The 17500-nt window shown below is 45.6% G+C and overlaps 1 protein-coding gene across 1 annotated transcript in view; it reads left to right on the top strand.

Moving 5' to 3' along the window:
* Positions 1-676: 676 nt before the first annotated feature.
* il1rapl1b (interleukin 1 receptor accessory protein-like 1b) overlaps positions 677-17500 on the top strand; it is a 595103-nt gene continuing 578279 nt past the window's right edge. Inside the window, exons 1-2 of the mRNA XM_063212610.1 lie at positions 677-887; positions 1098-1133. The gene's annotated coding sequence lies outside the window, so the exon portion shown is untranslated. The remainder of the gene's footprint in view (positions 888-1097; positions 1134-17500) is intronic.

The raw sequence follows: 17500 nt of genomic DNA, 5'->3' as shown, positions 1-17500 counted from the left end.
TGCCCAATTATCCACTTTGAAATATCTGCTGTGTATATCAGTTGAAATATGTAGGAGCTTTTGGCATTCTAATCTCAACTGACAGTGAGTGCAAGAATAATTTCCTTTTCTAACAGATAAAAATACAAACTATACGAGTCTATTTTACGCATTTTTGACTACTAGGCCTTGGAGGGCTACGTCTCACCTGCAACGTCTCACAGAGTCGAAAGCAGCCCATCCAACTACTTGGCCTGATTACCAAAACCGAGCACTGAATCTTCTCCGCTATTTCCATTGGGCGGCAGTACGTGTATCCTTAAGCCCGGGCTGCATCTTTTGCTGGTCCTCATTGATGCTGCACTCTGTTCAGGAGGAGGATGGAGGCTGCAGATACACAACTTTTAACTACTGCTAGCTGCACGTAGGACCGCTACCAGACCTACACCGAAGCCTTTGTTACAGAGCTGTGGTGCGTCTTTCTGTCCGTGCGGCGTTTTGTTCGTTTTCGTGTGGATTTTATCGGGCACATTTGGGTCGTTACCAAGGCGAGCGGACCACGCAGCCATCGTTCGGGCTCTAGGACCAAGCAGGCGTGCCATAAGCCGCCGGGGCTGCGAGTGTGCACATAGCAGCAGTCCGGAGGGAAGACCCGTCGGATGTGGCAATACAGAATACTTGTGAAATATACATAGCCGTCTGTCCTTTCCGCGGTGCCGAATTCTGAGGAGCGCACGTGTATTGGGAATGGTTGCATTGCCGCGGAGGTTCGGAGGATTCGTGATCTACAATCCTGCTCTGAAAAAAGCCAGACTTAACTGATGTTTGTCCCGTCCTTCAAATTATCTGTCTTTTTTCAGTTTTCCCGGACATAATTCCATTTTCTTCGGCATCAGATGTAATTGAAAGTAAACCACTGCACCTTGTCAATCACATCTTCAGATGCAGACGATGGGCAAATTTGATTTGGATTAAAGCACCCGCTGCATAACTTGGTTGATGGGTGAATGGGATTTCTGATCTCTATTCAGTTTTTCATTTATTCGAGTGAAGACGTGGAAAAGCCATTTTTTCGAAGCTGACCAGTTGTTGTGATGCTAACATCTTCTGGTTTTCAGTGACAGCGGAATCTAATCGTCTTGGAAGCTTTGAGGGTAAGCTGTATTTTTGTCTACACTTCTTACACTGCTTTTGTGTCTGTCGTTTCGTATAAAGTTTACCTGAAAAATATCGTCAGTATCCAAAATGGTCTGATAGAAATGGTGTGTTTCGCAGTGAAAATGTTTTCTGCGCTAAGATTCCCATTCAATTGCATGGAATATGCTGTAATCTGTGGCAATTAAAACGAGCTGTTTGGGTACACACTGCCTATCATCCTCCTCTGCATTGGCTCTCAACTTGTGTCTTGGGGAGTGAGGCACATACTGGCAGAATGGAGAATATTTTCTTTCCTGATGTGGCATGGAATGCTAGTGTTTTGCGCTTGATCAAAAGCGATATTTCATCATTCTTCCCGGTCTTGAAATGTAAGATAGATTCGCTGGTACAGTTGTCGTGTTTTAGATGTATTAGAAGCGTAGTGTGTATGTTAAACACACCCCCATCGCTCAGTGCGGTATGATGGGATTCTTCTGAAGGGTATTTGTTTAAAAATGCTGGTAAAATGCTTCAGATATGTATTTATTTGTGCGTAAATGCCTGTCTGAGTGGTGGGAGGGACGCATAGCACCGCTTGGATTTCTTCGGGTGCATAAATTAGGCTCCCTCTATTTATTTGCTTATAGGTTATTGAGAACCACTGCAGTCCAAAGTTGCGTGCTGTTGAAGGCTTATTTGAGTTGAGCCTCTGCACACCTCGGATTCTGCAGACTAAAACCAATAGTTGCCCATGGCCCTTCGCAGAAAGTGGCCGGGCAGGTGTGCATCATTGTGTGTGTGTGTGTGTGTGTGTGTGTGTGTGTGTGTGTGTGTGTGTGTGTGTGTGTGTGTGTGTGTGTGTGTGTGTGTGTGTGTGTGTGTGTGTGTGTGTGTGTGTGTGTGTGTGTGTGTGTGTGTGTGTGTGATATTTGAGGGTGAGTACCGTTGACCTGACTGGTTATGTGAAGGTAAAATACGTTTTGCGGATACTCTTCACAAATAAATATCTCTGCAGCATATTAGCATATATGTAGCCTAGTTATTTTGATTTTCCAAACCACTTTGTTTTAGCGTATTGTCATGGGCAGCATATACACACGCCTTAAATTGTGCAATAATCGTTAAGTTGTAGGCTAGGGTAGCTGTCACGATTTGGCCTTACATTTCTGTGATGTGAAAAAGTTAATCAGTTCTGGGTATAGTTTGAGCACTGATGGTCATAATTAATCCAATGTTGTGGACGACTTAAGTCGTGGATCAAACGCTAATACATTATTCATCGTTCGTTCCGGACACTGTACCTGATTACCTCCTCAGTAACGCGGAAATGTATGCAATTTGCATAAAGAGCTCCGGCACACGACGTCTCAATATCAACATATATGCATACGTTGGAGATGAACATGTCTAACAGGAGAGTTCACACACACACACACACACACACACACACACACACACACACACACACACACACACACACACACACACACACACACACACACACACACACACACACACACACACACACACACACACACACACACACACAGCATTGGATGAGTCATATGATGTGATGTGATGCGAAGGTATGGCAAGCTGTAATTTAGAGTTCCCAGGGGACAGGTGGGGGTTTTAAACTGACTCAGTAAACGAGGCAACAACTCATAATCAGCCTGATGAGCATCTGCTGACGAATGGCTTCTGTTTTTAACCGGTTGAGAAGGAAGATTGTGAACATCCCAGGTCAAGGTGCAAGGACAAAGGCTGATTCAAGATTTAGAGAAGAGTGAGATCTTTCTGAGATCTTTTTTTTGTGTGTTTTGTTCCATGGCAGAACTACGGTATGTTTGGACAATTGTGGTCTTCAGAGGTCCTGTTTGAAGTGGACTCCTCACTCCAACACCTTCACTCCATGCATCCTTCTCTTCATTAGGTATGGAGATGATAGTGATCATTATTACTGTAAGTCAAATAAGGTATAAACTCAAGATGGATGGAGAGAGATGTTTTGTTGTCTTTAATCCTGCACGTTCGTGCTTCGGGAGCAAAAGAGAGCAGAGGAAAGAAGAGAGGAGGGAAGATAAACTGTAATTCTTCTCTGACGTCGGATTGGATGATCTCCACTGGCCACCATGTTTTTTTCCCCTGTGACTCCAAAGAAGAAACCTGTGGCATTAGTTTAATTGATTTCTGATCCATACCTCTTCCTTTTTTGTCTCTGTATTTTGCTTCTCCCTGCCGTACGCACGTGCCCCCCAAAAACAAACCACCCCCATCTTTAACAAAAACAATCAATTGTGCAAACATTACGAGTGAGGAATCACCCCGTTGTACGTCTAAGAGCAGTCAATAGGGAGAGAGGTAGGGTTCAAAAGTTACAGCCCATTGATTTTTCATTAATATTCACATTCAGGAGGCTTTTATTAAGGGTAATGCTACATTACTACAAAGCTTTAGACTCAGAGGGAGGAGAGACGAGTAAAAAAAAAAAATCCATTTCAATTTCATTAAAATGCAAGAATGTGAAGGCAGCCATATCTGATAACAACGCCTAATGAGTTTATTTACATACAGATCATTAGAAAGACTAATTGGGGGAAAATTTCATTTTTTGACTGTTTTATTGGCTCCAGTAATTGTTATGCGGTGAAACAGCTTTGGCTCCAATTGTGGTGTGGTGGTGACAGTGAGGGGATAGGGAAGGGGCAGCATGATGAGAAGAATATGCTGGGGGGAGATGGCCTGGTAAAGACAACAGCTTGGGCGCCTTTGGTGCTGGGGCCAGTCTGTTCTCTTCCCCCAGGCCCCCCTTTGCTTTGCTAGCTAACACACCGTTTCGCCAGTAAATCTCTGCAAGTTCATTCTCAGCCTAGGGAGTTTCTTTCTTTCTTTCTCCCTCTCTCTCTCTCTCTCTCTCTCTCTCTCTTTCTTTTTTTCTTTCTTTCTCTCCTGTCGACTGTTTTCAGAGTTTAGTTCGCTTGTCTCAGTCTCAATGTCATTCTTCTTTTTTCTTTATATATATATACGTATGGTTGTATTGCTAGTGCAGTTTCATTTTGTGGTAAAGTAAAGTGCCGTCCGTTCTTATGAGGCCCTGAGACCATTGTCCAGCATGCTTCCGGGGATATCTCACGAGGCACCGTGCACAAAGCCGGCACAGCAATGTACACCAGGCGCCGGCGCTTGTCGCCCTCCAGCTGATAGATACTTTTCATTTTCAAGCAGATGTCAGCCACAGCACTCCTGGGTGTACACATCCAAACAACGGGCCCTGGCCTTTCCAGAACATGAATGAAGAAGTTAATTAACCTTCCATTTCACAATCAAGTGGTTGCCAGCCAGCAACCTTCCCCCCTGCTTCACTCCCCTTGCCCGCCCTTCCCCTCCTTTCCCCTGCTCACCCCTCATTGTTTCCTGTTGGTTTTGTGTACATAGGCAAAGCACATTTCTGAGTAGGGGACGTAATAATTGAGGCAGGATTTGTGTGACGATGTGTTTGTTCTTGAGGGCGCTTCAGAGGGATCTTCATCATGTCGATTATGCTGGTAATTATTGCAAAGCATGGCAATGTTGCAACTCGCATCACATGTGGCTTCAGCATACCAAACCAAGCGTAGAGGCTTTGGAAGGTGAAGAAATTAGTTTAGTTTAGTTTAGTCTATTAGCTTATTTGGCAGGGGCTGCATCTACAAATCAGTTTCAGTACCAGAGTTAGTGAAGCTAGATCTAGATGTAGACAGGTTGTTTTTCCCTCTCTATATCCAGTTTTTTTGAAAGAAGACACAGTATATGGGCAGTGGTAGAGAGCTGATGGACTTACGTAGTGAATGAATTGATCACTTCTCCAACATCAAAAAGGGCCTCCCTCCCATGGCTCATCTTCTCCTAACATCCCCAATAAATGTGCGCGTGTCATCAGAGAAATGCAAAGGAGAGACATGCCTGGGCAAAATAAATCTTTGAAAAATCCAATCCCGTGGAAAATGAGATTTTGGTCTATTTCCACCAAGTGACATTTTTCATCACCGTGCAGTATTAAAGTAATCACCAGACATTGATCTGACACGTACCCATTTGTTTTCACTGGCTGTGTTGCTTGTGTATGGGGAGTCAGGGCGGACACAAGAAGCTGCTGGCTGTATCGTGAGTGGAGTAGAGTGTTTTCCCTCCTTTTGGCCCCCCTAATGCTAAGTCTTGCACTGCACATGGCGGTACTGTCGAGCCTAACGATCTGGAAATACCAATTCAAAGTAGTGTGTCTACTCCCAGCTGTTCAATATAAGGACAGACCTTGCAGTGGCTGTGTACCATATGTCAATATTGAAGGGGCTAGCCAAATTATACCCTGTCCGTTTTTTTCCCTTGTGCTAAATTAGCTCACTAATATTTCCTGTGTTTATCTTCATTAGCGCAGTCGTTGACGTCAAGTGCTCCATCCTCTTGAGTTTTATGTCTGCCCCCCTCATAGTATTGAACTGACACACTGCACTGTTTCACCTTTACAGATGCACTCTCGTTAACACCCTGATAAGGCTTATTCTTTCTCGGGCCTGCCTTTGTCGATTGTTGAAAACAGGTGAGATTTAGCCATCCCTCTGTCAGATATTTTGCATTGCTGGTCACTCAGATTATCCTGGGGGGGCTACATGGTGCTGGCAATTGGAGATGCTTGACTGTTTTAAGGTTTTCCTGAGCTCTGAGCATGGACCATTTAAAATGGGGTTTGACGGAGGAAGAACTCCCCCAAGAGGAGAGATCTATTATACATTGGTTAGTGTGAAATGAACCATTATTTGACCTTTTATACTTAATACGCACATTTTTGCTTTACATTTTGTCTCCATATACTGCAGCCTTTATTTCCCCCTTGATATGCCTCTGTTTGCTCTAATGAACCTTTAACATGACTGGAAGAGGTGCAGCAGAAGCAGTTGGGTATAATGATAATATAACTATATACTTTAACCTTGTGGTAATAGACTGTTTTATGAGCAATAGAGCTAAATGTTTGTGTTCTGGGCCTGCATGTATACTGCATACATGTAGTACATGCCCACAGTTTAGCTGGCTAGCTAGAACATGCTATTCACATCTTACTCTTTGCAGCACTTGATCAATGCCATTTTAGATTGCCTCTTTTGTGTCTTTATAACACTCTATTGATCATTTTTAAGGAGTACCTTTCACTTAGACAGTGTCAGTGTGCAGTGGCTGGTCAACCACACTGCCCCTCTGGGCTTGCCCAATCCATAACTTTAGCACAACAGTGTACAGTAAAGAAAGCCTTGGACGTTTAGAAAACTGCAGAAGCATAGCTGAAGCTTGTTTTGTTGGCCACATCAAAAGGAATCTCTTCAGCATACACGTCTGTGCACGACAGAGTTTTCGGTCTGTTTATGCTCAAGAACATTTGCAGGAAATGTTTATTGACTATATTGAATAGTCCATCCCTTCTTGCTCATGCATAAACACAAATAAGATTCACAATGTTAAGGAACTAGCTCATAGCATTTCAGTCATTTTCTCTTTTGTGCCAGCCCAGCCCAGGCTCAGCAACAACACGTATTTATCTGTCTTGTTTTGTTCTACTGTAGTCTCACCAGACATTTTCTGGCCCCCCTGCCGCACACACATCCATCTTGTCTCGCCTGCACCTGCACCCGGCAATCAAAACTTGTCACACGTAGCACTCTGTTGCGTCTGGTCCCCCGCGAGTCGAGTCGAGCCCAAACTCCCTCGGGATCGGGAAGCGCAAGCCTCTTCTCTGCTGCAGAGTATCGATGTGGAGGTGAATGTGTTGTGTTCATAATGAACAAAATGAGCTTAGCTGGGTTTCCTGCTCCTTTGCAGAGGCTGAGGAGGTTGTCTGTCTGGCAAAAAAATAAAGTAGGCCAGTAGAAACTAGGTGTGTAATAAATAATTCAAATTAGATGTGGAATTGAATGCTTGCCATGTCGTCCACGAAAAAAGCGGCATGCATCCATGTATGTATGTCACAGACAGTTGTTGCTTGCCATTACCATGTTCAGTTATCTATGCAATAATGGGTATTGTACAGAGTGTTTGTCTAGTTGGACAATTGATATCGTATCTATGCAGACTAGTTGATTTCCAGTATCTACCAGGATGCATCCTTCTGTGCCTGATGCATCAACTATGAATGCCATGGGCATCATCAGGCCTATGAAAATTCAAATGCTTTAACCCCTACTCTGGAGTCACGGCAGGGAATCTTACCTTCTGCTCTCCCCACTTCCCTTCTGCAGTTGAATTGCTCTATAACACTGACACTATTACATAATAGATACGGTAATGGCTTGGCTAGCCGGTACAGGCTGCAGTCTGGAAGGTAAATGGCTGGCAAAAGAGAGCCGGCCTCTTCTCAAACAGAGGGTAGCCAACCGAGAAGCTAAAAACCCTGTGCTCTGGTGTTTGCCACGCTAGCTGCCGTGTGTGTGTGGAGTGTGGCGGCGGGCGGACTCACCCTGGGCAGATATTAGGATAATGCTGCAAACTATCAGAGAATGATTGCTTTGCATGGGGAAGGGGAGAAACATGGTGGAAATGGTCTCTTTTTTTCATCTGTGGCCCCTGGCTCTCATGCACACTGGCTATTATTCAGAGGAAAGTGCATTCTCATTTTGAGGAGGCATTTGCGAACCTCTCTCCTTCTTTTTTCCCCTTTTTCATGTAGAATACAGCATCTGAGGCATCTCAAGGGGAAGTGCATCTCCCATGTTTTGTGCTTTATTGCTTTAATAATAATCCTTAGGTGCATTTCTGGAAAGCGTAGTTGTCAGCAGTTAGCAACTTCGGTAGTTGCCAATGGGAAATTGCATTGCAACCAACAAAGTAGCTAACATAGTTAGCAACTACGCTTTCCAGAAATGCACCTATTATTTGTATAGTAGGCAATATAGTATGTCATGCAAAGAATGTTGCTCAACATGCCGCTTCAACAGTTTCTCAAAGGAGCATACATGGTAGGGCAAAGATTTGCATGGTTCACATTCAACATGATTATAGTTCTGAAGCACAAGTTAGACCCCTTACTAGGACCACTATGTTCTATATCCTTGATGATACTGTGGAGTTTGATGCAGCTTTCTGATTCATTGCTATGTGTGAAACAAAATTAGTTGAATGTAGTTCTGTAAAAACCTGTCAAACCTTAGCGCCATTCCATGTCTTGTCGTAATCACTTCCACTTGCCATATTGAAATGGAGGAAACATTTACATTTGTGCCTATTCAACCTTATTATCCATGATTAGAAGGTTGGCGCCATTGCTATTTTGGTAGCAGTTGCTCCTTCAAAATAATTCAGAAAGGGCTATGGGCAGCCTAACAGGAATTAGCAGATATAAATTGAGTGGTTGTACAGCTTAAGTTTTTGAAATGGGCAGGGCTAGTGAGCATGGTAATAAAGTGGATGAGGAGGACTATTTCACATCTTTTCCCCCAAACAATATGGCCGACACCTGATAGTTGATGGTTGCTAAGTATGGAGCGCTTACCTGGTAGTGGCAATCTTACAATGATCAGAACCCCGCAGGACTCCTACTACGGCGGCCCGAAAAGTAGACCGCAAAATCGGCAAAACCCCCTGCCTATAACTGCTGATTAAAATACTACTAACAGCATGTTTCTATTGCAATAGCGAGGTGATAGTAGCCTAGTGAACTAGCGCCACCCGCTGATTTTTTTTTTGCCTGCTATTGGTCTAGCCTCGAATCAATGGCCCGATGCTGCCAGAATGCCCTGAATCTGGCAAACCAATCACATCGCAGAGATTTGTTTTGAATCAAAGCGGGCAGGGTTTTGAGGGAGTGACGGCGAAGCTCACGACGCTGGGGAAAGCACAACAACAAGAATGACTGAACAGCTGTAGTTTGACTTAGCGTTGTAATCAGTTTCGGAAGAATTAGACTCGAGGTTTTCGTTGAAACGTGTTCAGGAAGATGTTCTACGCTCATTCATTTTTATGAAGGACTTTGTCGCCGTTAAACCGACAGGCTATAAAACGTGGATCCACGTTCTTTGATGGTAGTAATTGTCAGTTGCGCTGATTGGTCAGAGAGTTGACCTATAGGCACAGACACAGTTTGAAAGACACCGGGTTGTTCTCATCAACAATCTTCGGATGTATCATTCATAGGGGCCAGACTAAATTACACATCCAATCTCACATTTATAGTCTGGTTTATCAGGCTATGGTAATAGCTAGGGCTGGGTATCGTTTAGTTTTTTTCGATACGGTGCCAATTTCGATACTTTGGTTTCGATACCGGTGCTTTTCGATACCGTTTTTCGATACCTGTTGTTTTGAAGTTAATCTCCATTATGAGGAACCCATAAAATCACCAAATTCTAAATTTTCACAAGTAGTATTGTGCATACGGTGAGTGCATTTCGGTCATCAATGTTATTACAGATTACTCAATATATGTTCAAATTAAATATAGGATATGATTTCTAAGAAGCCTAGGTGTTGAGTAAGTAGGCATGGGTAAAGTTTGATGACAGTTAGCTCAGCAATGAATGAGTAGCCTACTTCAATTGCTATGTAGCCACTATTGTCATAATCACTAGGCAAACCTAGGCTATAGGGCTATTGTTATTTCACAAATTATTACTAGATAGCCTATTGCAGCAAATATTCACGTTGTTACTAATTTTCCACCAAAACCCAAATCAGCCATGTAAATTATTTAGTAATTTCAACATCATAGAGCAAAAGAGCATTACACACACACACACACTTCCAGGTGCAGGTTGCTGTTGCTCTCTCTCTCTCTCTCTCTCTCTCTCTCTCTCTCTCTCTCTCTCTCTCTCTCTCTCTAGAAGCTGCTGCGTATTATTTGCATTCGCGTAGCTACACGCTCTCCTTCACCTGACCGCTTGACTCATACATAACCTGCAGATTGGGAAGACCAGCAGGTAGTGGGAAGACCAGACATCCAATGAAAATCAATATGTCTACCTGATATTTGATAGTGGCTCTCCGATGCCCGCAAGTCAGATAAAGCATTCCTGATTTTAGACTATGCAAGTTCGCGTTTTTTCAATTGCCGATGCGGGAAAGAGGAAGATAATGACTCGTGCGTCATGCGTGGGATACTTCAAATAGATTACGTGCACTTCGTAGGGCGCCCTGCAAAAGTCCTGGGTAAAAAGCAGGCAGTTATATACAAACTGGACGACAGAAAGGGCATCGACAAACAATGTAACACTAATTTGCAAATGTGTTGGTCGGGGTGTCCGGGGTTGATGAGCAGCTCCCTGTAATACGTTTTTGGAACTGGGGATGTCTGGGAGACGCTATCTTAACGCTGTCTTAACGCATGGCATGGAAGGGATGTCGAGTCGACTTCGGTCTTTTAGCGTTGCCCTCCGCGGGAACAAGCTTCAAATCTCCGCACTTTAAACCCCTTAGCGATTTGGCCACAAATTGATTCTTATCAAAACTACAGTAGCCGTGCGTAAGTGGAGAGGAGAGTGCACACTCAAGGAGGTTTAAAACGACAGCATCAGAGGAAGATTGGCGCGACGGTACCACTAGTATCATGACTGCACAAACACACACGTCTTTGTTGGACAAAAGGGTTGTTGAACATGTTTCAAAATTAACACCTCAGCACAACACAGCCTCAACGTCAACTGAACAGGACTCTACTGATTGAGCCGCGCCCGCGCCAGGCACTGCCTGAAGAGACAAACAGGGCAGCAGCGCATAGGCCTAATCTTCTATTAAGTTCAAGAAACACTTATTAACAAATACAAATTCATTTCAAACAATAATATTTTTAATGTCCATTCGCCCATGGCTTGTAAATTTCAGCGCAGCTTTCGGCTCTTAGCCTACATTGATTTGGTGCATTAATTAATTTTCGCCAAGTCGTGTTGCCGTCTTTCGCACGGACAACTTTGTCACAAATAGAGCTCTGGCTCTATTTGCGTCCACACGAGCAAAGTTTAGCCACACTTTAGATCTCAGCATGTATATCAGGGCTGCAACTAGCTACAACTGCAACTACATCTACAACTGCAACTAGCTACAACTAAGTTAGCCTACAAGGTACCCTCACCAACTGTCAGCTGTTCGAGTAAACAAACGCTAGTACTTTTTGAATGAATGAAATGTCTCGTGCTCGTCCCGCCCACCCAGGCCCTTCGAAGCCAATCACAAATGACAACTTCACCTGACTACATGGCTATTGGTTCACAGATTTACTATTGACACAGGGACTGTTGAAACGCACAACAGGTATCGAAATATGGCACCGATTTTTTTGTTTTGTTTTGATATTCGATACAATGTGGCTTTTCGGTCGGTGCCAGGACCAGACCGAAATTCGATACCCAGCCCTAGTAATAGCACAGAAATAAGATGTTAATAGCACTAATTGGTGATTTTCAAGATGTCAGAGGGGGCAGAGTCACGCAATGGTGCTGTCCCCTTGAAGGGGGCCTCCCTGGGCCATTGCCCCGTTGGCCTGCCCCTAGGACTGCCCCTGTTCGCGGTGGAGGGAAATCTCTTGAGTCGTTTGGAAAGGAAGTGCACTTGGACAGCTTTGTAGAGGCAAGACATCTGAGAGCCTGGACATCTTTGAGCAATGGAGTTATTGTTACTGAGTGGCTCCAGGTGCTGTGTGTGCACATCCAGGCAGACAGTGCAGTGACTGAAATGTCTTTACGAATTTTAATCCACTTCATCTGTTTCTTTTTGGTTTATTTGTCTTGGTTTGTGTTGTTTTGGTTTTTTATCTGTTCTGTCTAGTGTGGTTTTGGACAGTTGAGTCTAGAAAATAAAGTGAATTGAACTACTGTAAGCAATGTTCAACAGGTACAGTAAATCTTGGTTGCCATCTAAAGGCATCTGGCAATTCCGATTCTTGTTCTGGGAATGCCATTCTATTTCTTTGTGGAGTAATAGAAGGCTGTTACTCTGATGTATCTGGATGTTCCCTGTATATTATTTTGCTTATCACAAATATGGCATGTGTAAAAGCGAAAGAAAGATTCAGGAAATAAGCAACCTCCAAATACACTGACGGCATACATGTTAGAAATACTCCCTGTGCAAAGCATTTTCTGATGCTGAGCACATTTAAACCAGTGTTTTTGCAGCTTTATACAGAAACCCCCTTTTTTCTCTCTGCCTTTCTTTTTTTAGCAGAGCTGTCATAACAGAAGCAAGCTAATGTTGCAACATAAGAGATGTAATGGAATCATTTTCCAACTGTTGTTTTATACTGTGGCCCTGAAAACATATGGGATCTTCCCCAGGGGGAGCGAGAGATGAAACAGTGGTCAATTGTTACACGCGCAGAAATAAAGATTGAAGCGATGAAAGTGTTGTCCTACTCCACAGATGAAATTGCATTCAAAGGTGTAATCAAATTGTTGTGTGTCTTTGTGTGTGTGTGTGTCTGAGAGAGAGAGAGAGAGAGAGAGAGAGAGAGAGAGAGAGAGAGAGAGAGAGAGAGAGAGAGAGAGAGAGAGAGAGAGAGAGAGAGAGAGAGAGAGCTAAAGTGGTTGTTGAAAGAGAGTCTGTGCTTGTGTCTGTGTTGGGATTGTGTGTGGGTGAGTGAGCATGAGTGTGTGTGCTGGAGGCAGGAGAAGCATACCGTAGCTGAATGTGATGTTTTTTGTCAGAGGTGTAGCAAGCTGCACAGGACTGTCACTGTAGCATGATGAAATTTTCATCCCATTGCTGCTCTCTCTCTCTCTCTCTCTCTCTCTCTCTCTCTCTCTCTCTCTCTCTCTCTCTCTCTCTCTCTCTCTCTCTCTCTCTCTCTCTCTCTCTCTCTCTCAAAACCTTTCCTTTCCTACCTATCCAATTGTTTGCAGGTGATCCCCTGCACACAAACCCCTTTTAGGAAATGGAAGTTTATGTGTTTTGAGATGACTTTTTTTCATACATTCACCAGGGAGCAGACAAAAAAGTCCACGCTTCAAAGCAAAAGGCACAGCAAACAAAATATACAAATGGAAATATAAAAAGTAAAGGGGGAAAAACACACACACAGGGGGTGGAGGGTGAGGTAATCTATTTGAGCCGTTTCTCTCTCACCTCAATTTTAGACCATGACTTCTCGCTTCCTCTCCTTCTCTTTTGCCTCTCAGTGTTCCACACTCCTCTGTTTCTCTCCATAGCTTTGTTCCATGATCTGCTTGCTTACTCATTCATGAAGGTTTCCAATGCAGTTCTCAGTACATTACAACAGAGATAAACCTCTCTGTAAACCTCCCCTCCCTCCCTCCCTCTCTCCCTCCCTCTCTCCCTCCACCCCTCTCTGCCTCACTCTCTAGCTCCATTCCTCGCTCTTTACCTCTCGCGCCCCATCTCCCAATCTCTCTCCCTCCCTTGCTCTCCTCCTCCTCCTCTCTTCCTCCCATCCCATCCCATCTCTCTCTCTCTCTCTCTCTCTCTCTCTCTCTCTCTCTCTCTCTCTCTACCTCTCGCGCCCCATCTCCCAATCTCTCTTCCTCCCTTGCTCTCCTCCTCCTCCTCTCTTCATCCCATCCCATCTCTCTCTCTCTCTCTCTCTCTCTCTCTCTCTCTCTCTCTCTCTCTCTCTCTCTCTCTCTCTCTCTCTCTCTCTCTCTCTGTCTCTCTCTCTCTCCCTCCCCCAAACACCGGCTTTTAGAAAGAGACCTTGGATTTATAGTTGCATCAGCTGGAGGCCGTGGCAGGGCCTACTGCAGAGATAATTCAGAGATGACCAACGCTGTCTCCTGCCTCCCTGCCTCCCGAACAGGAAGTGGCGTCCTGCCTGGCTGCTCTGGCTGCCTGGCTGAGAGGAGGCACCGCCGGCAGAGTAGAGGAGGACTATTGAATTGAGAATTTGGCCTCTCTGAATCACACCGTTCCGTGAGCAGTGCACTGCTGAAAGCACTGCTGTGCCACTCTCACGCAGCGATGCGATGTGGCGGTGGTGAAAAGCTCAGTGTCTCCTCTCCTCCTCTTCTTCTCCTCCTCTGTCTCACACACTTTCTCTCAATCCTTCTCGACTTGGGTGGCATGCTATACCCCCGCCCACACCCCATCTCCGCTGCTTTGTTAGAAGGGCTTCACCCCACCTCACCCCCACCCCCACCCCACCACTCACCACCACACTGCCTCACCTACTAACCCCCCGGCATGCAGGCTGCCACAAGTGGGTACCCATGGCCTAGCAGAAGCAGCAGTCCCTGGGTACCGAAGGCTAATGGATGGATGGACGGCTGGACGGGGGAAGACCCATGAGCAGAGCCTGGGGAGTCCTGGCTCCTGTTGTACTGTTGTACAGTAGCTCATATTGAGACCTGTCCCCCAGGGGGCGACGATGGGGATCAGGCCTGTCACAACAACCATGCCAGAAACCCAGGCAATTTCTTAAGGCCCTCATCTGAAAGAGGTTGCCCTTAATAATGACTGGTGAATAATGTGCATTCAATGACAACTGTAACCGAATAGTACAGTGGTTCTCAACCTTTTCTGAACAAACTCCCCCTTAACCTCCTCATAAGCCTCCCAACGCCCCCTGGCCTCATCATAAACCTGCCAATGCCCCCTTCGTATTCAAAAATAAAATAGACTAATGCCCCCCAATGGTGACCCCACTCAGTTGTGTCCCGCTCAATGTCCCCCTAGGGCTCCCCAACGCCCCCTGGGGGGCTGTAGCGCCCCCGTTGAGAAACACTAGAATAGTACAATGCTATCGAAATATCTCTTGAGGGTCCGTCCCTCAATATTTTTAAGAGAAAAAAATCCAAGGGGGTTGGGGGGGGCTAAATACCTCGACACGCCCTGGATGGGGATGTTCAGCAAGCTTGCTGTCTTGCTACTGTAGCCTTTTGTCTGTCAGCGCTGCGGGGGAGGACAGAGGCAAGAGGGAGGGGAGGACGAGGAGAGCAGTGCTGTGCTCTGGTTGTGGTGTGGTGTGCTGCTGCGCTCCTTGGAGAAACTAGATCCATCTCCTCTGTGTGCTCTGTAGCTCCACGCCGCCTGAGGGGGATGAACCCCGTTGGCTGCAGGGGGGGTAATTTTCAATCTGCCGCTGTGCTGTGCTGTGTTGTGTTGTGCTGTGCGGTTTTGTGTGTTTTTTTTGTTTGCATGTTGATGGAAAAGTTCTGGTTCACGGACCAAAAAGGTCAGGCAACTTATTTTCCATGGATGCTATGAAAGAACAGTAAAAACACACACGCATGCATGCAGACATGCACACAGACACGCACGCACGCACGCACGCAGGCACGCACGCACGCACACGCACGCACACACACACACACACACACAAAATAGTGTGATGCAAACATACTGTACCTTGTCGAATCATTTGGCTATGCAGCAAAAGGAAAGGCTAGCATCTGTCATCAACGGTAAAAAAATATTAGATGTCAGATTGTGGGAAACTAAATGCAAGAAAAGTGTTAATTGTAATTTCTTTCTAATCAAGGGAGATTGACGGCACAAGCAGGTATTCAGTGTTGGAGGACGTCATTACGTACTCTGGTATCTTTTTTATGATGAAAAGTCGAAACATTTATTTTGAAACAAATATTTACATTTGGAAATAGACACTATTAACTGATTTATTGTCCTGGCATCAGTCGTGTAGCCTCTTAGCGCAGTTGGCGTTGCCGGCGAGCCTATTTACTATTTGCTGATCATGGCTATGACAATGCAGAGAGTCTTAAGTATCAGGTTAATACATAACCGCTACAGTTTGCGCAGAGCTATGACCCTACTGTCATCAAAAGTTTTGGTGACAGTAGGGTCATAGCTCTGCGCAAAGGGGTTAATATAGAGTATGGACTATTTTCCCCTTTCAGCTGGGGGCTATAGGCCTACTATATTGCCCTCCTTGCGTGCTTGCCTATTTGTGATGGGCTTGATTGACCACCTCCTACGACTATACCCGCAGTGGCCTATAGCGCAGCGACGGCTGGGCCACCAGCCCTGACCTAGACCAGGGCAGCCAAGCAGAGCAAAGCGAGTCCTACGTGTCATAAAGAACTGTCAGATGTGGTTTGCTTGGACTACCCAGCCCAGGGCCGCTGACAGCTTTGGCTGGGCCCAGGACAAAGACATCTGAAAGGGCCCCAAAGCCAAAAGATACGTACTATGCAATGAGGATCCAATTCTGGGCCCCCTCTCTCCCTCGGCCCGGGACAAGTGACCCCTTTGTCCCTCCCCAACCCCTGTCGGCTTCCCTGACCTAGCCCATGGTGTTGTGTCCTTATCCAGTCCCTTGGAAGCGGCGCTTCTCGCTCATCTACACCCATCCCCACCCCTGTCTACATCCAAGTAGTAGAATGAACCCTTTTCACAATTATGTCAAAGAAGTTCCATTTTGAAATAGAGCAGGGAATACTAATTCGAATAGAAAGCAGTGGGGTGTGAGTTTATGATGTCTATGGCACCGGATACTACGTGTCCTCAAATGTATTGAAAAGAATGTAGGCTATCTGATGCTCCTCCATGCACCTTTTTTTCCTTTCTTTCCTCTTCCTCCCCCTCCTCCCCTTTTTTTTGTCCCTGCAGTCTGATAGAATTGGTGTTCCATTTTTGTTGTGTGTGTGTTTCTCCCCCCCATCCCCGGCATCCTTTGGCGACGGTGAACGTTGGTCGGTGGTGGTGATTCTCATATTTCTGTGCTCGTTCTGTGTTGCTCTGTGTGTGCTGTGTGTGTGAGTGTGTGTGTTTTTTCAATTACCTTTTGCCTGCCAGCCAGGTTTTTTGCTCGGGCGGGCAGAGTTTCTGCCGCCTGTGGGTCCTCGGGGATGGGACCCAAGGGGACGGTCACATGGTCCCATTGTTGTTACCGTAACAATTTGGCTGATTAAGCCGTGGCAAAAGCAGGGTTGGCTGGGGAGGAAGTGTGTTGTGGCACCCTCCAGTTTTAGCTTGTTGTTTTTTTGGTTTCAGTTAGAGAGTATTCATTTATATTCATCTGTTACGTGTTTGACCTCTTTCTTCTGGTCTCCTCACTTCTCCTCTCCTCTCCTCACTTCTCTCTCCTCTCCTCTGGTCGCCTCTCCTCTCCTCTCCTCTCCTCTCCTCTCCTCTCCTCTCCTCTCCTCTGTCTCTTCTCTCCTCTCCTCTCCTCTCTTCTCCTCTCCTCTCCTCTCCTCTCCTCTCCTCTCCTCTCCTCCTCTCCTCTCCTCTCCTCTCCTCTCCTCTCCTCTCCACTCCTCTCCTCTCGTCCTCCCCTCTTCTCCTCTCTCCTCTCCTCTCCTCTGGTCGCCTCTCCTCTCCTCTCCTCTCCTCTCCTCTCCTCTCCTCTCCTCTCCTCTCCTCTCCTCTCCTCCTTACCCCTCTTTTCTCCTCCCTCCTCTCTTTCCCTTCCTTTCATGTTCTCCTTCGTTTTTTTCTTTGCTCTGCAAGTGCGTGTGTG

This window comes from Engraulis encrasicolus, chromosome 12 (assembly GCF_034702125.1).
Source record: "Engraulis encrasicolus isolate BLACKSEA-1 chromosome 12, IST_EnEncr_1.0, whole genome shotgun sequence".
Classification (NCBI taxonomy): Eukaryota; Metazoa; Chordata; class Actinopteri; order Clupeiformes; family Engraulidae; genus Engraulis; species Engraulis encrasicolus.
The sequence above is the reverse complement of the archived record's forward strand: the minus strand, read 5'-3'. Positions and strand labels throughout refer to the sequence as shown.